This window comes from Octodon degus, unplaced genomic scaffold (assembly GCF_000260255.1).
Source record: "Octodon degus isolate 3935 unplaced genomic scaffold, OctDeg1.0 scaffold00022, whole genome shotgun sequence".
Taxonomy (NCBI): domain Eukaryota; kingdom Metazoa; phylum Chordata; class Mammalia; order Rodentia; family Octodontidae; genus Octodon; species Octodon degus.
This window is the reverse complement of record NW_004524598.1, coordinates 12,011,412-12,032,865: the sequence shown is the minus strand read 5'-3', so window position 1 is coordinate 12,032,865 and position 21,454 is coordinate 12,011,412. Positions and strand designations below refer to the sequence as shown.

At 35.6% G+C, this 21,454-nt stretch overlaps 3 pseudogenes; 2 read left to right on the top strand and 1 right to left on the bottom strand.

Annotated features, from left to right (window-relative positions):
• Window positions 1-848, bottom strand: part of LOC101566637 — a 3,339-nt pseudogene extending 2,491 nt beyond the window's left edge.
• A 4,816-nt stretch (window positions 849-5,664) lies between these two features.
• On the top strand, window positions 5,665-6,164 carry LOC101566247 (annotated as a pseudogene).
• A 4,838-nt stretch (window positions 6,165-11,002) lies between these two features.
• LOC105741767 lies at window positions 11,003-12,562 on the top strand (annotated as a pseudogene).
• Window positions 12,563-21,454: the final 8,892 nt, after the last annotated feature.

The following is a 21,454-nucleotide window of genomic DNA, read 5'->3' as shown; positions in this document are numbered from 1 at the left end:
TGATAATGACTAGGATGAAAATGGATCAGTAAAAGTGAAAATTAGTAAATATGTATGGACACAGCTAGTGCAAATGTTTTGCTGTCAAATTAGGGATAGACTAAAACTTATTAAAAATATTTAAATACTTTGCTAGCATTATTGAGACATAACTGGTGTACATACTTAATTGGCTTAGCCATATAAAAATAGCCCTTCTGAGTTGTTGAGATAAATTTAAAAAACGGTGTTTTCAATAATTTTTTTGAAAATGAGGAATACGCATATTATTTAGGAAAAAAATAGATATAATTATGAGAAAAAATAGAAAAAAGGAGTTAATGGGTTGACTTTTAAGAAATGACTTGAAAGGCGATACAAAGGAAGAAGGTACTACTAGTATGTATTAAATTTTCAAGTTGACATTTTTAAAATTTATTTATTTATTTATTTATTTATACCAGGAGTAGAACTCAAGACCTCACACCTGTGACGCAGGCACTGTGCCACTGTGCTATATGCCCAGCCCATGCTGACATTTTAAAATATGTCACAGATCACTTTTTTAAAAAAAAAAAACACTATATTTAAGTAGAAAACCAATTAATATCAGACTTCTTTTCATAGAAGCATTTAAACGCTCTATTGCTTATGTTTAATTTAATATAAGAACAAATCCTTTTTATTTTTCATTTCCAAAATACATTGTGGATTAATTATCATAGTCAATATTTTTCCTGCCATTAATTTAAGTGAATTTTTGTAGGTGACCTGCTGATAAAATAACTCAAGAGTGTCCATTATCTAGGGCAGAGTTCACACTTTGTTTAATATATAAACATAAAGAGGCAAATAATTTTACCAATCATCAGTCACACTTCACTGAATGTTTAGCTTTAGGAAGATTCTTGAATAAATTAAATTTAATAAGATAATATGTAATGTTATAATAGTAATTCATTACAACCCATGGCAAGTAGTTTTCATTCATGTGTACTGAAGGATGCATAATTTATTTGTTGCTATGGTTATCACTCTGATAGAACAAACAAGCCAGATAGGAGATAGCAACATAAGATGTAAGCACGTGGTCTTTGACGTTAGAGATCTTGCATTTATATCATGACACCACCGTTACTATGTGAAGGGGTGTGGAATAACATTACAAAGTCTTAGCTTTTTCAATGATAAAAATAGCAGTAAGATTTTCCAACCTTTAAAGACTGTTTTGAGTAATAGATGATATAAATTTCATGCATATTATCTGGCACAGAAGTGCTCAATAAAGTCAGCTTATTATGGGAAATTTTTTATCATAAAGATCTTTAAGAGCTAAAAATTAAACAGTGTCATATAAGGGATTTTAACTGGAAAATGCTTTGATTTTATGACTATTCTATAACAATTAAAGCAGTTAATTATCAAAATCTTAAAAATAACTCAAATTGTTTTATAATAATAAGAAACACAAATCTTCTCTAGTTGATGTATTCATTAATTGGAATGCGATCACTACACTAAGTTTCTATGAATCAACTATCGCTACCTTTACAAGGGAATGACAGAACATATTTTCTAGTTAAGGCAATCAAGATAATATTTGTTCAACATGAATATTTAACTCATGGCTTGGAGATGTAGGATTGCACTAAATTCTGTAATTAACCAATCATACTTGACGTTGATTTTTCTTCATCTATTTTCACAATCACTAACTTTCTATCATCTCCTTTCTGCTGTTAAGCCCATTTTTGTTCAATGTACTTAGTACAGGATCTACAGGGTCTCACTACACAGATCAAACTCATAGTGATTCTCCTGTTTTCAGCCTCCCAAGTGCTCAGATTATGAGTGCACACACCATCATGCCCAGTCTCAATCAGTCTCAGCATGCCCCAGGGGTGCGGCAGGCATGGCAGGCAGGGGATGAACCCTGGTCTTTACCTTTGCCTAAGCAGGCACTTTAATCTGCTGAGCTATCTGAATGGCCCTTGTTAAGTCCATTTATAAAACTTTGTAATTTATATTTAGTATATTTCAATTTCAGAAATTTCATTTTATTCTTTCGTAAAATTTGTATGTCTGTTGAAAAATGTTGTCTCTTCAGTCATTTCTGGCATTTTTCTATTATGTCATGGAGCATAGTTGCAACAACACTTTAAAATCCTGTTTATTAATTTCAGCATTAGGCTGAGCCTCCATTACGGCTGGGAGAAATATCCACATTTTCTTGTTCATTTTTCTGTTGAGAATTTTTAAACTAAGGGCTGATATTGCTATTATCAAGTTATGGACATTTAATTTCTCGTAGTTCTTTGTTGATGTTTATTGTCCACAATTAACGTGGGTGAGCTAAAAACGGAAACTTTGTCTGAAGGAGCAGTTCAATCGGAGCTTGGGTTTTTTTAATTCTGGAGCAGGCTGTCTTCTGTTTTACCATGCGCATGTTTAATTTAAGCTCGAGGTTTAGGTAGAATATATACATGGACTTTGTATTTCCTTCCTTTCTGATTCTCTTCTGTAACTCCACTCAGCTTCCAATGGTTTTGGTTGCCTTCTTTCTTCTAGAGAACAAGACTACAACTTTTCTGCAAGAGTTTTATGCACTTCATGCAGCATTGACTGGAATCTTCCCTGAATCTTAAAATCCATAAACTACACAATTCTTTCCTAATAATTCCCTCTTTTCAAATGTTAACTCTCCTTCAAAATCTGTTGTGTTTTCTTCTCCAGTGCCTTCCTACATTTAATCCTGGTATTTTCCTGAGAGTTTGTAATAGCTTTCTATGCAAGGGTCAGCCTGATAGGGGATTACTTGGCCATACCAAGAGCACCAGATCATGAATATACTTAAATATAATCCTACTTTATTACTCTCTGTAAAATTTGAGCAAAACTTCTATAAGGATACAAAGATATTTGGAGCACTCTCACGTTTTCCAAGAGAAAGGACTTCTGAACCAATGGGCTCAGAGCCTAGAACTGTGACTGTGATTATTAGTGGGCAGGTTACTATGAATTTAGAAATCACCTTACTTAAACTCAGTTGATGACCAGTTCCGTAAAATGAAAATTCAGACCACTTTGCTTTCTTTTGCTTCTCTTCCCCTCAGGAAAACTTAGGTACATCCTGTCTCATTTCCAGATACTTAGATGAATCAAGTGTTGAGACCTGAGTGTAAGTGTAAGGGAAGACCTCACAGCTAGGTGATATAAGCTGGTCCAAGAAACATAAGATCACCACATTATAAGTTGGAAGGTAAGCAAGGTAGTTTCCTTTTGTGATTTTCCTTTAAGAAGTTCACAGTAAGAATGTGTATTTAGACAGAAAAATTTGGGCATTTTCAGTTCCCAGACAATAATACTTTATTTAGTAGTTCTCAAACATTTCATATAAAGGTCCAAAACAGTGAGAGTCAGGGGGTCTGACACATCATGAAAAGTGTTTGGGAAGGAAAGCAAAGAAAATAATAGAGAATATTCTGTGGACTAGGCTCAAGAAACCAAGAAGAATTTTTCAAATCTTAAATCTTGGAGAAGCAAATCACACTTATTTCCATAAGTTGCAGAATAGAAAATGGAAACCAGATATGTTCACTCCCAGACTGGTAAGTTTCCTCAGTAGTACATGACCACAAACTGTCTACAAGTATAGAATCTCCAAGCATACTCCTCTCTTTTTTATTTTACTTTTAAATGGGGGAAGCAGAGAATAAATAGTTCTGCATTGGCACATGGTGACAGTCTCTTAGTATGAGACAGAAATAAGCATTGTAAGATAAAGCATATGATGGCTTTTATGGTGAAAGACAATGACAGTACCACATGTCATTTGAAAAGTGTTAGCCCTCAGAGTCACTTGCCTTCAATAAAATGTTTTCCCTAGAGACCTGAATTGTGTCTTGTCTTTGGTACCTTGCACTGTCCAGGCATGTGAATTTACATGGCACTGTACTTTTTAAAACAATATGTACAGCAGAAAACAGCTTGCTTTTCCTATTTCCAGAAAAAAATGAATTATATATAACAAAGTGAATAAGTCTATGTTGATACAATTATGAACAACATAATTGTGTGTTTTCAGACATGTCTCTTGCCTTCTTCCTTTCCATGATTGTTAAATTTCCTTTTAGCAGCAATTTTGGAAAGCAGTTATCCCATACCATACACTTTACATTTCCTAACGAAGGAATTAATTCAGAATAAGTTAGAGTACATAAGTCTAATCTGGAGATATTTGAGACAGATTTTTTTATTAATTTTAATGGGAAACAAATAGCAATAAGACATTCAAATCTGATTAGTAGGACAGTTTCAATAATTAATACATTGTGTGATATTGTCTTAATAGTGGTTATTCATAGTACAAGATGCAGACATGATATCCTGTCCATACACTATTGATACAAATCTTTCTTCTCATTCAATTAAGAGAAAGCAGTTGTATATCTATCTATTTTGTATATACAGATACGAAATGGTCCTTCCTTTGTATCCCCTTTTTGGGTTCAGTTTTGTCAGAGATGGGTATTCCATTGTTATTTAAATATTGTAGGTGCATGAATTCAGCAAAATAATCCAATATAGTCCAGTAGTAAACAACAGTAATGTGTTATCCACAGGACTGGCAATGTCAGAAGTTGCTGATTTGAGCCTTTTACAGCTCAGCATATTATTATGGCTTTACTTTTTATACTTCTTTTTATACTTTTCTGCTGGATGATTAAGACCAAAATAAAGCAAGACCTATGTAACAAGAAATGTAACTTTTGTATCTGATAAGGTCAGCAAAATCCCCTCAGGATTTACCCTGAAACCCTGTACCACAGTGTGTAGATCTTTTGTCAGCGTCAGCCATGAGAATGAGTCATGGCCATTGCTTGACCAATTTGCTCTCTGTGAAAGCCTGAGAGAATGTTTTCCCCCATGTGACTCTCATTAGGCACACTCTACATCATCAATCACTTTCTTCTTTGGTCCCATAATCTCCTTCATCAGAAAATTTGGAACACAGCTGAGTTACATGATGTTACAGTACAGGTTCTCCTATGTCCTGAGTCTTCACTGACCTTAAAAGGCTAGGACCAAAACCTTGGCTGTCCTTGTAACCCCTCTTTTTCTTTAACTTTTGGTCTGCAAACTTAAGTTGTTAACCCTCCAGAAAAGAAGCTTAATGATACTATTACCCTATAACCTAGGTAGTTGAGCTGAACCTCACTAAGAGATAGATTTTTTTACTCCACTAGATCTTTCTTATATTATAATTTAAGAAAGTTTTTTAATATACTAACGTTTCTTATCTAGTTCATGAGCTTAAAGATCTTACTGAGACATGTCACTTGTGCTACTTAATATTCCAATGCTTGTTAATACATCTTGTCATCATTGTAGTTTTATATGATTTGATTACAACAAACAAACGTGTCTTAGTTCACATTTTCTTTTATATTAGAGAATCTTTCAGTTAGTTAAATGAGAATATTTTATGATAAGCCTTTCCTCTGCTGTTTTGAACATTTTACAGATAAAGAATCCTTACCTACTCATAAATAGAATTTTATAAATTGTAACAGTATAGGTTCTGTGCCTACTATTAGGACTTAAAAATGAATAACTTATTATCTGAAAGTGGATCTACTTTTATATACTATTATAAATTCTTGTATGGCCCATAAGTCATCGAGGGTACATCCTTCTCCAGGACCCTGCATGTGGGACCCGGGCCCCAAATGCTGTCCACTGAAGGCAACATTGGATCAAACTACCCAATACCTTGGAAACTTGCTGGACATGATGTACCAGGAGCCAGATCGATGGTCCTATACATTCCAGACATACTCTTTTATGAACCGCCTAAAAGTGCAGCTGGAGCTCTTCCCTGAGAAACTTTTACAGGCTCAGAAACCCATGTAGATCTTTGAGAGGTCTGTGTACAGTGACATATCTGTTTGAAGAGATTGTACCAGAAAGCCAGGAAGGAAGAGAAAGGAATTGAACTGGCCTATCTGGAGCAGCTTCATGGCCAGCACGAAGCCTGGCTTGTTCACAAGTCAACCAAGCTCCACTTTGAAGCTCTGCAGAACATTCCAGTGTTGGTGTTGGTTGTCAATGATGACTTTGCTGAAGAAGTAACCAAACAAGAAGAACTCATCAGAAAGGTAGACACCTTTGTAAAGAACCTGTAACCAGTACTAGGATGTTCTAGCTGTGATTTGGATTCTCTGCGTTCTGAAGCTAGAAAATGCTGAGTGTTCCGCCCACCTTCCCATCCTCTTTCTCTTTTCCTTAAAGTACTCTGACACTCAAGTGGATAGTTCCTGCTATTTTTAGACTTTTCTATTATCTTTTTTACATTATATATGTCAAGGACTTTGAAAATAAAGCTTTCTTAAATTTAAAAATTAAAAAATTTAAGAAATAGATTCTTTTGAAAATGTGGCTGTTTGTAGTAGAGTAATAAGGTTATTATTCTACTGCCCATGTCTGGAAATGCCTAAAAGCAACTCAACAACTTAGCCTCTTTAAGAGAATAAGTCCTATAAGTCCTCCACAAGTTATTAATATACTTCCATGAGACTGTTCCCCTTTAGAAATGCTAAGTACAACAAACAAAATTCTACAGACAAAAAACAATTCCTCCCTATCTGTTTTCAGTACAGAAAGACAGCCATACCTGTCAGACCTCAACCTTACTCTTCTCTGACTCCACCAGGTCCACATTTTACAGTTGACTATGTAGACAAAACACTGATTTCTTTAGAATAAGCACAGACACTAATCATCACACTCTTCAGCCAACAGATGAGTCACACAAACAATAACTTGCCCATAACCGTCCAGCACAATTCTTTAGATCCTCTTCTCCATATTTTAAAACCGTATATTTTTCTCATTGCAATGATGGTTTTAAGTAATCCATCAATATAAAAGTGCTTTTCAAAAGTGTCTTAGTCTCTTCTCTCATGTTCAATTTCTATGGCTTCACTTTCTGTCGTCTCTTCACACATTCAGCAAAACAAGCCACCTCTGTATTTCTTTGGATCTGAACCTATGGCAGTGATACAATATTTATAAATAGTAAAACAGTTCTTCAGGAAAGACAGTGTGTCATAATGAGTGAGGGACATTTTATTTCAGTCCATTTCAATAGGTTGTGGTGTCTTGTAATCTAGTGTTCACACTGAAATGTAAGGTCATGTTAAGTACAAAATGTAAATGTTTTAAGTTGATAGTTAAGTGTAGTAGTTGAAATTGAATGAAGAATTCATGATGGCTCCTTCTAATACTCAAATTGTATGTTTGACAATACCACAAAAATTTACATTTTATAAAACTGATAAAGAGGTTTTCTTAATATATCAGATCACTCTGAAACCTACCATTTGAATCATATATATTAAAAAACATTTCAAACCACACATTTCTAGTATTGCTAAACTCTAGATTAATCTCCCATTCCAAGCTATCTGTGGCCTGGACACTTGCAGAAACTGTAACATGAAGAATTCTGTTGAAACAAGGTTTTATCCAGCCATGCTAATGATGAAAACACTATTATAGGTGCTAAACTGGGTAGAAATATTGTAAGCAGTCAGACAGGGCTAGGCTCTCAAAGGAGTCAATACAGAAGATAACCTCTTTTGTCCCTTAGAAGTCATTCTTCGATTTTGAGGAACACCAACTCAGCACATTGAATATCTGGTGGTTGTTATATTTTCCCTCCATTGCTTCGAGGTCCTGATATCATTCCTATAACAGTCAATCCCTTTATTCTACCTGATGTTTCTTCTGCCCAGGGGACATGTACATCACTTCTTCTAATGCAGTCTGGACATCATCCTTGATCCTTTAAGACTTACTACAAAAAAATCTCATTGTTAATTAAATTTGAATCTGCCTTATTTCATTATGTAGTTCCAAATGTCCAAATCTGACCTCTTCATAAGTTAATAACTCAAAATTGATTAGGGAAACCTACCAAAATTTTAAAATTGAAATATTGTATTATAAATTCCTCAGCAGGAAATCATGAACATGTACAAGTAATTTTTTGGGGGGTGGAATACTTTTTACTTTTCAAAGAGAATACAAAATAATGATAAAAAAGAAAACGATTAAAAGTGATACAGAATTTCTTTAAACAAAATGAGTTTGATTGACAGTATTTGTTGCATTGTATAGTGTTGTCATTCATCACTTTAAAGACTTACAGAGAATGTTCCATAGTATTTATTAGTAGGCTTTAAATTATCAAACACATTTTATTAACAGAAAATTTTATAGGCCCCTAATCTGTTTTCATGGAGAATTACTCTGTTATTTAATTGAGTATTGAAAACATGCCAGAAATTCTTTATAAGTGCTAGGTATTTAATGATAAATAAAACAAACAAGGAATCCCAAAGGAGCTTATACTTAATAGAAGAAACATACAATAGAAAATAGTGTGTTAGATGCTGCTAAGTGCTCTGGAAATAAATAATGTGGTAAAGGAGGGATGCTGGAGCTTGGGTGGTTTGCACTTTATGAATTGTGGCCCAGAAATTCACCAGTGGTAACATGATGTTTCAGTCCATACAGCCATGGCATGAGACAAGAACAATTATAATATGTGAAGGAGGAGTTACTTTTCTTCAAAAGGAAGAGCCAAAGCAATGCTTTTAAAGAAATAAAACACTTAATGACTTCAAGAATCAGCTGGGGGCCAAGGAGATTACTGCCCAGGGAGATGGTTCAGTGGAATAAGCATTTGCTTGGCAAGTACAAGGGCTTGAGTTCAATGTCCGGTTCCACCAAAAAAAAAAAAAAAAAAAAAAAGAATAAGCTGGGAAGCAGGTCAGACAAGGGGAAAGGGGCCAGATATGGAGGCCCCCAGAGGCCACTATAAGAAAAGTACTCTTTTATTCTGAGCCAAATAAGAAAGCCATTATGGAACTTGAAAAACAAGAGTAGCACAATATGATTTGTCTACTACAAAGATCCCTCTGGCTATTGTCTTAAGAATAGACTGTAATACAGCAAAGTTAGAAACAAAAGAAATAGTGAAGTTAATAATACACAATCCAGGCAAGAAATCTGGGCTGCCTGGTTCTGAGCACTAGAAGTGGAATTGGTGGGTGATTACACTGCAGACATATTTTAAAGATAAGGCCAACAGGTTTTGTCGATAGAATGTTTATTGCACATAAAAAATGATAAAAATGACCCCAAGGTTTTTGTTATGAGTATCTGGAAAAGCATAACTGGCATTTTCTAAGAAAAAGAGGACCATGAGAGTGTGAAACAACAGGTGAGCCACTTTCAGGCTCCTGCATCTACTGTTTCCTTACTTCTTTTCTTCCAAACTGCAAAAGGTATAAGTTGATAGGTACAAGAGGTACAAGATAACAAAGATTACACCTGCCCATCTTACAACTGCAGTTATTTCTATGCATTTCCAAGAACTCCTGCCTTCTACTCTATGCCCCATACCTTCCCTCATCACAGAAATAGAACTCACAAGTTTGGAAATGTGGCAGACCACTCTGAAAAACTGTGGACTTAAATTTTTTGAAAAATATTCAGCACTTCTTCCATGTGCAATAAATCCAAATCTTTTTATCTCCCCTTCTGTTTTTGGTTTGCCATTCTCATTGCTCTTTAAGTGTGCTCTTCAGAAAAGAATAAAGGTCCAGGGACAAAAATAATTCATTCATAGGTTTGTTCCAAGTAGCCACGTGGTGAGCTCCACACATTTCCTCACTTTGCATGTCTTTGCTTTGTCAGTATCTAAAAAGCAGCTGTCCACCTCTGATCTAGAAAACAAAAATTCAGAATTGCAAAACCTATAATAGTAGGTCAATTTCCTTCTCAAACTGAGTATCAGAAAGGCATATCATTTTTAGACAGGGATAATAAACAGTAAATTCTCTCATCAATCATTCAACTTTTTTTTGGAAGGAAATGTATTTAGTGATTGTGCCTCTAGTATATTTTTGAAAACATTTTTAAATTCCCAGACTGGATTTATCTCACTTGCTTTCATACAAATTGAAAGGGTTTGCTTCATCTTTCATGGGTCTCTGAGGTCTGTGTCTTACCCACAGGACCCAGTGAGCAGTGAGCTTGTCTGTATATAAAGAGAAGCTTCACTTGATCAGCAACTTTACTTGTCCAACAAATAATCACTTTGGAGTCATTGCAAAACATTTTTAAAAAGATGAGTATGTACAAAACATCATTTTGGGGGTCAGAGAGATAGCTCAGTGGTCTAAGCCCCTGTCTGCCAAGCACAAGGATCTGAGTTCGATCCCAGGTACTACATGCCAGGCCAGCTCTGCCTCCAGAGCCACCAAGACAGGACGTGGTGGCTCATGCCTGCAATTCCAGCACTGGAGAAGCTGAGATAGGATGATCATTATGAGTCTTCATAGTGAGACTGTACAAAATAAATAAATAAAAGTTTTAAAAATAAAATATCTCTTTCTTTTTAATTTATGTATTTGGTACAGAGTCTCACTACACAGATTGAATCCTGTAGCTTGCCATTTCTCTTAGTTTCTTCTTATGTGAGAAACTTTTCTTGCTTTATTTATTTTTTTATGTATTTAGTACAAGGTCTCACTGTGCAGCTTTGATTTGTAATGATCCTCCTGTTTTCAGTCTCCCCAGCACTGGTATTACAGGCATGCACCACCATGCCCAGACTTGGTGGAAAGCATAGAGCACCTTGGGGTGGGGCTGGCATAGCATGTGGTACCTGGGCTCAAGCCCTGGTCCCTGAGCTTGCTTAAGCAGGTACTTAGTCTGCTGAGCTATCTCATAGTCCATTGGTCTACTCTTTTTTTTTTTTTTTTTTTTTTTGCGGAACTGGGGATTGAACTCAGGCCTTGTGCTTGCCAGGGAAGCACTTATTCCATTGAGCCATCTCCCCAGCCCTGGTCTACTCTTTTGAAGGCATGAAAACTATCATAATCTCTTCTGAAGAAATACTAATGATTTTAAATCAGAATGTATGTGTACTAGAAAAAAGGTAAATAGCAAGATGTGTGGGAGCAGAGATACTATCAACTACCAGTGTTTCTGCAAAGCAAAGGCCTTATGGGAAGCAGAAGTCAGAGTCCTTCACTGAAGCCCAGATGACCCCAGCGCAGAAGCCAGAACAGTGTCAGGATTAGGACAGTGACAGGATCTGAGTGGCTGAAAAGTCACTCACGTGGAGAGGAGGGATCACTCCCAAGGCATCTAAGCAAGAGTGAGGCTTCCAAAGGACCAGACCAGGTAGGCAGCCTAGGGGTGAAAATTGCACCATGAAGTCTTCTTTTCTTATAAAAACTTTTATGATTGCATTCACAGCTTACCTGGAAACCCTATCTACATCTTTAGTTTAATGACATCTGAAAAGCCCCTTCCTTTGCTGTAAGGTAACATTCACAGTTTCCAAGGGTTAGAATGTGGCTATCTTGGGGGGAGGTATTATTCTGCCTACTATAAACAATTAATTTGGTTACATATAAGACAGAATGAATGACATTTTAAAAATAAGTGAGAAACATTTCTCTGAGAATATGTTTTTGGATAGTTTTGACTTTGGGTAAAATGTACTACATTTAAAAGAATAAAATTATACAAAGCTCTGCTGCCCCCAGCACCCCTGCAACCCAGACTGCGCACCCGCTCACATCTGCCGATTGCTCTGCCACTGTGGAGGACATGAACAAGTATAGCAGTATAAAGGAGATCACCGAGGGGTCCAAGATAGATGCCTCAAGAACCAGCAGGATGAAGGCAAAATGCTTATTGGAAGCATGAGCCGGGATACAAGCAAGAAAGATCTGACTGAGTACTTGTCTCGATTTGGGGAAGTTGTAGACTGCACAATTAAAGCCGACCCAGTAACTAGAAGATCAAGAGGATTTGAATTTATGCTTTTCAAAGATGTTGCTAATGTTGATAAGTTTTGGAATTCAAAGAACACAAACTGGATTGCAAATGGATAGACCCTAAAAGGGCCAAAGCTTTAAAAAGGAAAGAACCCCCTAAGAGGTGTTTGTGGGAGGACTGAGCCCAGATATGTCTGAAGAACATATTAAAGAGTATTTTGGAGCTTTTGGAGAGATAGAAAATATTGAACTTGCCATGGATACAAAAACAAATGAAAGGAGAAGACTTTGATCCATCATATACACAGATGAAGAACCAGTCAAACATTGTTAGAAAGCAGATACCATCAAATTGGTTCTGCAAACCATGAAATCAAAGTTGCACAGCCCAAACAAGTATATTGACAGCAAAGTAACAACAAGAAGGAGAAAGAGGTGCTGCAGCTGGTGGATGAGGTGGTACTAGGGGTTGAAGTTAAGGTCAGGACCAAAACTGGGGCCAAGGATTGAATAACTATTATGATTAATGATATGGAAATTACAATAGTGCCCATGGTGGTGATCAAAACTATAGTGGCTGTGGTGGATATGATTATACTGAGGATAACTATGGGAACTATGGATATGGACAGGGATATGCAGACTACAGTGGTCAACAGAGCACTTATGGCAAGGCATGTCAAGGAGGTGGCAATCACCAAAACAATTACCAGCCATACTAATGAGGAAGACATTGGAGGAAACAGGAGATGCTAAAGAAATCTTCCAAGACTACACTGAAGATGGGTCTTCTGTTGCTCTAATGTATATTTTTAAAATACTTTCTAGTGTATAAGACACACTGTCCAACTGTATATAGCTGCCAATTAGTTTTCTTTATTTTTAATTTGTCCTTTGTTATGTGTTATGGATAACATGTGGACTTGTGTTTATACAAATTTTATTTGTATGATTTCTCATGTTAAATGCCCAATAAATGCTTCCTTATGTGAAAAGAAACAAATTTAAAGTAATAAAGTTAAATTTATAAAAGAAGGAAAAAGATTTAAAAAACTAAACAAAAATATTAATGTTTCAAATCAAAGAATAAGATAAGGCCACATCTGAGGACACCCAGCTTCCCCCTCCCCCCACCAAATAACTAGATAGAGACTGCAGCTACGGGCATCTCATTCCTTCAGTGAATATCAACTTGTTGATCAGACAGTTCTCCTAATTAGCATAAATCAAGGAGGAAAGTTTTTATTGAATTTGAATCATTTTAGGTAGCTCCTTAGATTATGTAATAGTTATAGCATAAAAGATAGTGCCTCCACAGTAAAAATTGAAACATCTCTTAGCTGAGTTAAAAAGAAACTAACATCACTAAGAATGGGCAGACAGTCATCACATGCTTCAATACAGAACACCCCAAAAGAACACAAAATCAAGTATGCAGAATTCTATCTAAGAACCTGAATATAACTGAAAAATCAGTAAAACGCAAGCTGAGATACATTTCATTTAAAAATACTATATCCTCTACCGGAAGATGAAATAAGTAAAATTCTTGAAGTCATAGATGTAGGAAAGAATTTTCTAAGCAGAACCCTATATACATAGGCAATAATGCTGAGAATCAACAAATGTAATGATATTAAGTTAAAAACTTCTGCATAGCAAAAGAAACACCCAACAGAGTCTAAAGATCACCTTAAGAATGGGAAAAATAGTGTTGTCCATGACTAACATCTTGAGTATATAAAGAAGCAAAAACAAAAGATATTAGATCTCCAAAATAAAAGACTCAATAAAAAATGGTTGAGCAAAATGAATAGATACTACACTGAAGTACAAATTGCCAATGAATACATGAAGAAATACTCAATATTAGTGGTTGTTGGAGAAATGCAAATTAAAACACTGAGATTTCATCCTAACCCAGAAAGAATGCTATTCATCAATAAATCAGGTAATAATAAACGCTGCAGAAATTCCATGATAAAAGGAACCTTTCTGCACTGTTAGTGAGAAAATATGCTAGTACAACCACTATGAAAATCTGTACAGAACCACTAGGAAGAATGTATGCAATGTGTTAATTATTGAAACTGTCCTACCAATTTGGTTTGAAACTGTCTCATTGCTATTTGTTTCTCAATAATATTATGGGGGAAAAAAAGAAAATCAGCACAGAGATTATTCAAAAAGCTAAACTTCAATTTGACCCAGTATTCCCCTTCACCTATCTTTCTTAAAAAGCTAAAGGCATTATATTTCAGAGATATAAGCATAACCACTTTTATGGCAACACAATTCATGATACCTAATCTTGGAGCCAGGCTACATGTCAATCGACAGACAACTGGATAAAGAAAATGAGATGATTGCTCACCATGGAATACTATTCTGCCACAAGAGCAATAGATTTGAATAATTTGTAGGAAAATTGATGCATTTTGAGACTGCAATATTAAGTGAAATAAATGAGACACATGAGTTTAAATATCATATTTTTTTACATAAGAAATTCAGACTAGAAATAAAGGGCAAACTAAATGGTAGACAATAAGGAGGTAAAGAGAGAGATTGTTGTCAAACAGGTAGGGAATTGAAACCTGGAGGGAGGAAGGAGAGAAGGAAGGAATAAGGGATGAAAAAGGAACCGGGATGTTTGCTTTATGTACATATACCAACTCTACCCAAGGAACTAAAACATTACATAATACTAATACATGAAACAAAAAGTTGAGGATAAAAAAATGGGTAAGGGCCAGAGAAATAGCTTATTGGACTAAATGCCTGCTTAGGCAAGTACAGGGACCAGGTTTGATCCCCAGTCCACGTGCTGAGCTGGTCACCGAGACAGGGTACGGTGGCACACACCTGTAATCCTGGCGCTGGAGAAGCTGAAAACAGGAGGATCACTATGAGTTCAAGCTGTATAGTAAGACCCTGTACCAAACACATAAAAAAAAATGGGTAGAGGTAGAAGGAAAAGTGGATATAAAGAAGGGAATCAAAATGTATTGTGAAATGGCACCAACTTTGCACAAGAAATATACATGTTATGTACTATACTCATGTACAAACAAACTAAAATAATTTAAAATTTTAAGTAAAAATGAAAATAAACAATGGAAAAGCAATAATTTATATTAATGCTGTAGTGAAGTTATGCAAGATTTGAATCTAAGTTAAAAAGCTTTTAAATGTTGTATTATTTTAAAATGTGAGTGTCATGGAAAAGAAAGGCTGTGGAAGTATTCCAGTTTAAAACTGCGTGATCTCACTTACACACAGAGTCTAAAAGTATTGGTCTCACAGAAGCAGAATAAAACAGAAGTTGGCATAGCCTGGAGGAAACAATGGGCAGGTGCTTGACCGAGGGGACAAAATTTCAGTTATATGATAAAATCCTGAGGATCTAATGTATGGCATGTGTGGTAGCAATGTTAATTAACTTTGTTATGGTACTTAAAGTATAGTCTAAACATATATAAAATCACTATGAATTCATTTAAACTTTGCCAGTCATACTAAGTATAATATATTATTATAAAAAATATTCTATATTGGAGAGTAAAAACTGAAAGCTATATTTTTATATCCAGTGACAAAATGGAAACATGGATGGGTTCTTTTTATACAAAATAATTAATTTTTAAAACACAGGCTATTCATGTCACATAAATATCTTTAGTTTAGCTACTTATAGTCAGCAGACTGGCAAGTGTGACTGTTAAGAATAACTTAGATACTGTCACTTATCAAAGAAAGTCTAAAGTTCTAAGACCCATCCTATTAAAACTTCAGAGACTTGGATACTGTAGCTATTTGAGAAGTAGTTCTGTTGCATCACTGGCATGATGTAGCTTCTTTAGAAACTCAGATATTTGGTCTATAACTGCAGTACTGTTCCATCTCATGCTGATACTCCATCTCTGCCTGCTGCCTTTTCTGAGTCATTTTCCAGTTATGTAGCTGGCTATGGAGACATGGATAGTTTATGTAAGAATATTATATTAAAGTTGAGCTTCCTGAAATTGGTTAAGTACACCATGTTAGGTAAGAGGATATCCTTATTCTTAGAAAATACCAGGAATATTTAGTCAAGAAGAACAATGATATGTAACTTACTCCTAGATGGATCAGAAAATATTACATGTCTGAGGTATCTGGCGAGGAGAGGGGAGAGAGAGAGAGAGAGAGAGAGAGAGAGAGAGAGAGAGAGAGAGAGAGAGATTGCATGTGAGGACATAAGCCCCATCCAATTCAGTGATAAAATGAATAAAGAAAACCATTGGCAACAGATGAGCCTGACTAAGGGATAGAGAAGTGCTTCTTGTGGTACCTAAATAATAAGGTTGAAGTAGGTTCTAAAAGGGTTGGCAATTATTTGACCTCGCAAATATGTAAGACTTATATAGAATTAAACATTTACCAATGTTGGATCTTCCATATTGATCTGGAAAATGAACTGCTTGTCACAAATTTAGTTCTCTGAAAGCAAACATTCCAACTGGATGAGGGGTAAGATCATAGCAAGAAGCAGACATACATCATACCAAAGGAAGGGGAAGAAGCATATAGGCAAAAGGAGAGCTGAAGTGCAAGCCCAGCCAGTCTTTCTGTGAGTATAAAATCATTTCCAAATAAGCAGATTTTTAAAATGGTATTGTTTGCTGCCATACTTAGACTGTTTAAAATGTATCAGGAATTATTGATCCTATAGGAGAGTCCTATGGGAAAAAAATAGTATCGCGAAAAACTCTTCAAGAAGGCATTCTCTGAAATAGATTTATATTGACTCTAAACTTCCAACTTTCCAATTTTAGTACTTTGTCATAAAACTCAACATACCCCCCAGCAACACTTCAGGATCTTCAAGTTTCTCCTTCTGAAGTCAAACAGGAATGAGTCATTGCTAAGATTACCCTTCACAGAAATTCACCAAATTAAAAGAAAAAGGCGTTATTTAAAAATGTGATGAAGAAAAACTATAGAAAAATAGTGGTCTAAAGATACATAACTCATACTGTGGGCTTGGTGTTATATTCTATCACAATACAGCAGTGGTAACTATAGAGTTAAGATAAATAAACCCCTAAATAATAAGGTTGAAGTAGGTTCTAAAAGGGTTGGCAATTATTTGACCTCGCAAATATGTAAGACTTATATAGAATTAAACATTTACCAATGTTGGATCTTCCATATTGATCTGGAAAATGAACTGCTTGTCACAAATTTAGTTCTCTGAAAGCAAACATTCCAACTGGATGAGGGGTAAGATCATAGCAAGAAGCAGACATACATCATACCAAAGGAAGGGGAAGAAGCATATAGGCAAAAGGAGAGCTGAAGTGCAAGCCCAGCCAAGTCTTGACTAGTCTGATAGGAATTCCTGTCAAAGCTGGGCAAGCTGGAGTTGCATTTATACACCTTTCACAGTAGTCACTGGCTATAAGACAGCATGGAAGGAACTTTTAGAGAGAGGGTGGCTTACTGGAATGGAGGTGACACTGAAAGAGCTGCTAGCTAGAAGTTGATTGCTGACAAAACCACTGTAGCCATGCAGCAAGTTATTCCTTGAAGGGCGAACTTGAGGAATCCTCAGCCTTTATACCTCCACTGAACTGACTGATTTGGACTGCCCTAGGAAGTGTGAGACCTGGGTAACAGTATTTATTTAGAGCTGAGGTGAGGCCATCCCTAGAGAACCTGGCAGATCACACTCCCTTCAGGTGAGCAGCAAGTCCTTCTTTGATGTGAGAGCTTGGTTCCACATCACCTTGTCTACCAGATTCCCTGAGCCATTTTCAAGAACAGGATTCATATAGGTCTTGCTTCAACTCTTAACCATTGATGTCTGTTCATAATCCTTTCTAATCCTTTCTCCTACCACTGCCTGAATTCCAAGAGGAGTCTCTAGCAGGTAGATGTTTGACTGTACCAGGTGACACAGCATGGCTTTAAGGTACACAAGCAAGGACTCAAACTCCTACTTAATTTTTTCTGACCAAGCTAGAACAAACCTAGGTTGAGCCACAAATAACCTAACCATATTAATAATAAACTATTAGAACAAATAACACATTTTAACATGAAACTTTACATCCTCTCAGCTCAAAATCCACTTAACTGTCACTTGGAAGTGATCTCTTACTGTTATGAATGTCTACCACTATAATAGTACTTTACCTTCAGCTTTAGTTATTTTTATTATTTCCTTCTCACTACTAACATATGTATTCTTTCTATTTGGCTGTTTATTTATACCATTACTCAATTTATGAGGTACTGAAGTAATATTTTTGCATATATACATTGCATCATGTACCAGTACTCAAAATATCCTCCAAGAAACATACTCAAGGACATTACCTACGATACTCACAGTATGATATGTACTCATAAGCACACTCATATTTTGGATAAAAACTTTCTCAGAGAAGTAAAGTCTAGAATAAACTATGAGAGTAGCATCAATAATAGTGGCTCTGTTTGGGCTACATTAGCAAGACAGGTACCACTTACCTGTCCAAATACCCTGGGTAAGATTAATCTGAGGAGGCAAGTGAATTTTATTTAGACATAAGAGGGACTTTTTATTTAAATAAAATTAAAAGAAAAGGTTTTCATTTCAAAAGCCATAACATGGTTGATGGACAACAGACAACCTGTGAGTAAACAACAGCTAGCCCATTTGCTTGTCTATAGTGGAGAAAATTGAAGCACTTATTGGCTTATGCTCAAATAGGAAAAGTGAGAAATATTTATTGATGAAACATTTAAGATCTTGATGTAGAAATATCTGTGTCTTGAAGTACTAGAAAGTTTCTAAGAAGGAATAGTACAGTCTAAAAATCGAAGGTGCAAAAAATGATTCCTACATGTCTGATTCAGTCAGGACCAAAGTTATGACTCTGGGAGTGGGAAATTAAGGACGACATGATTGCAGCGTCTCCATCTCAAGACACTCAGGACCCACCTGCAACACCTGTGCCCACTGCTGTCATTCAAGGACTCTTCTGCGCATGATGCACTATGCTTGGTTTGCTTCATTGTGGCTGCTTCTCAAATATATCTTGACTGCTTCTTACTCAATTCTTCACAACTTCCCATTTCTTAGGGCTGTTTTTATTCCCTCTCTTCCTTTCCTTCCTTCCTTTCCCCTTCCCTCCTAGATAGTTCCCCTTCTTATTTCAACATATTCTTTCTACTTCACTATATATGTATGTATTATGTATTTTAGTCCTTATTTACACTTTTAGTTTCTCATGGCATTTACATGTGTGTCCAATTCATTTAACTTATGATTATGGACTCAAGATGCATCTATTTAGCTAAAAAAAGTCTCTTGTCCTTTATGACACAATTTTATTCTACTGTATAAAAATATCTTCTTTATTCATTCACCAGTTACTGGACATTTGGGATATTTCCAAAATGTAACTAGTGATTTTGGAGTACTATAGAAAGCTCTACATTGATAGAAGATTCCGGTTTAATAGCCCCCATATCAAGGTAATTTGGACTGAAGTGACCAGCTGTTAGACAAGAGAAGTGAAAACATCTATCTTTGAAAGAACATTAACCTGATGATGATTTATAAAGCAAAATAATGACAATTTAATAATAATTTGAGCTATAATTTTTCTTGGGGGGGGCTGAACCAGGGATTGAATTCAGACCCTTGTGCTTGGCAGACAAGCGTTTATTCTACTGAGCCATCTCTCTGGCCCCTTGAGCTATAATTTTTTTTTTAATTACAGGATTTCAAGATGAGGATACCCAGTGTTTTAAAGGCCTTGGTGCTATTGAAACTCAATGCTCATGAGTAAAGAAGAACATGACCACAACTTCTGACATTGCCAGTCCTATGGATAATCCACTACTATTATGGACTATTGGACTATATTGCATTATTTTTCTGAATGCACACACCTACAATATTTAAATGGCAATGGAATACCTATCTTTGACAAAACAAAACAAAAAAGGGGATATAAACAAAGGTCCATTTTGTATCTGTATATACAAAATAGGATAGATATACAGCTACTTTTTCTTAATTCAATGAGAGGAAAGATTAGTACTAATAGTGTTTGTGTAAGATATCATGTCTGATCTTGTACTATGAATAACCACTATAAAGACAAAAATATACAACTAATTAATTATTGTAACTGCCCTACTAACCTGTTTTGAAACTGTCTTATTGTTATTTCTTTCTCAATAAAATTAATAAAAAATTTTTAAAAAGAATGTAGTGAGTATAAAGTATACCACTGTAATCATGCATGTGCATATATGAATGTGGTATGATGCTTTTTATTCATTTAGGAGACTTCCAAAGAGAATAGTTGGGTTAAATGGAACCTCTAGTCCTAGTGTTTTGAGGACTCTCCACTCTGACTTCTCAAATGGTTACACCAGTCTATCCTCCTACCAACCATAGAGAAGGATTTCTTATTTCCTATAGCCCTGCTAGCATTTCTTAATGGTTGATCTCTTGATTATAGATATTCTTTCTAAAGTGAAGTGGAATTTCAGCGTGGTTTTAATTTGTGTTGTTTGAATGACCAGTGATCTGAATATTTTTAATATATTTATTTGTTGTTTCTACTTCCTTATCTGAGAAGTGTCTGTTCATTTCAGATGCCCATTTTTGGAAAGGGTCTCTAAAGTTGGAGGAGTCTGATTTTTTGGAGTACTTTATATATTCTAGATAGTAGCCCTTTGTCTGAGGATCAGTTGTTGATTTTTTCCCATTATATAGACTGTTTCTTCATTTTCTTGATAGTTGTTCTTACTCTGGGAAAGCATCATACCAAAGTGATATATGAGCACCCATGTTTACAGCAGCACAATTTGTCATAGGTAAATGTTGGAAACAATTCAAATGCTGATCAACTGAGGAATGGATAAATATGATGTGGTATTTTTGCACAATGGAGTATTACTCAGCTATAAAAAAAAGATAAATTTGAGGCTTTTGTAGATAAATGGATGCAACTAGAGATTATATTGGTAAGTGAAATAAATCTGACTCATGTGTGCAAACACCATATTCTCTTGGCACTGTCACAACCTGAAAGCTTTTTAATAAGATGATACCCCAGGTGTTCATTCTTTTGATGGTTTCTGGGAAGTTGGGGTTTGTCCATAAAGCCTTTGCCTACAATGGGGAGATGGCTCAGTAGAATAAGTGCTTCCCTGACAAGCGCAAGGGCCTGAGTTTAATCCCCGGTTCCACCAAAAAACAAAACAAAAAAAAAAATAATATATCTTCAACAGTTCTACCTTTTCTATCTTCCAGCAGATTTACTGTTTCACTTTAGCATTTAGATCTTTGATCCATTTCAATTTTACAGTATGATGAAAGATATGGTGCTAGTTTTAATCTTCATTATGTGGAAAGCCAGTTTCCAAAATCATTTATTAAAGAGACTATATTTCTTCCAGTGAAGGCGTTTGGATCCTTTGTGAAAGGTGAGGTGGGGAAATATGTCTAGAGTTGTTTCCACATTTTCTAATCTGTTCCATTGTTGTTCAGGTCTGCTGTTGTTGTTTTGTTGTTGTTGTTTTCCAGTATTATGCTGTTTTTAACCACAGTAGCAACGTAGTATAAT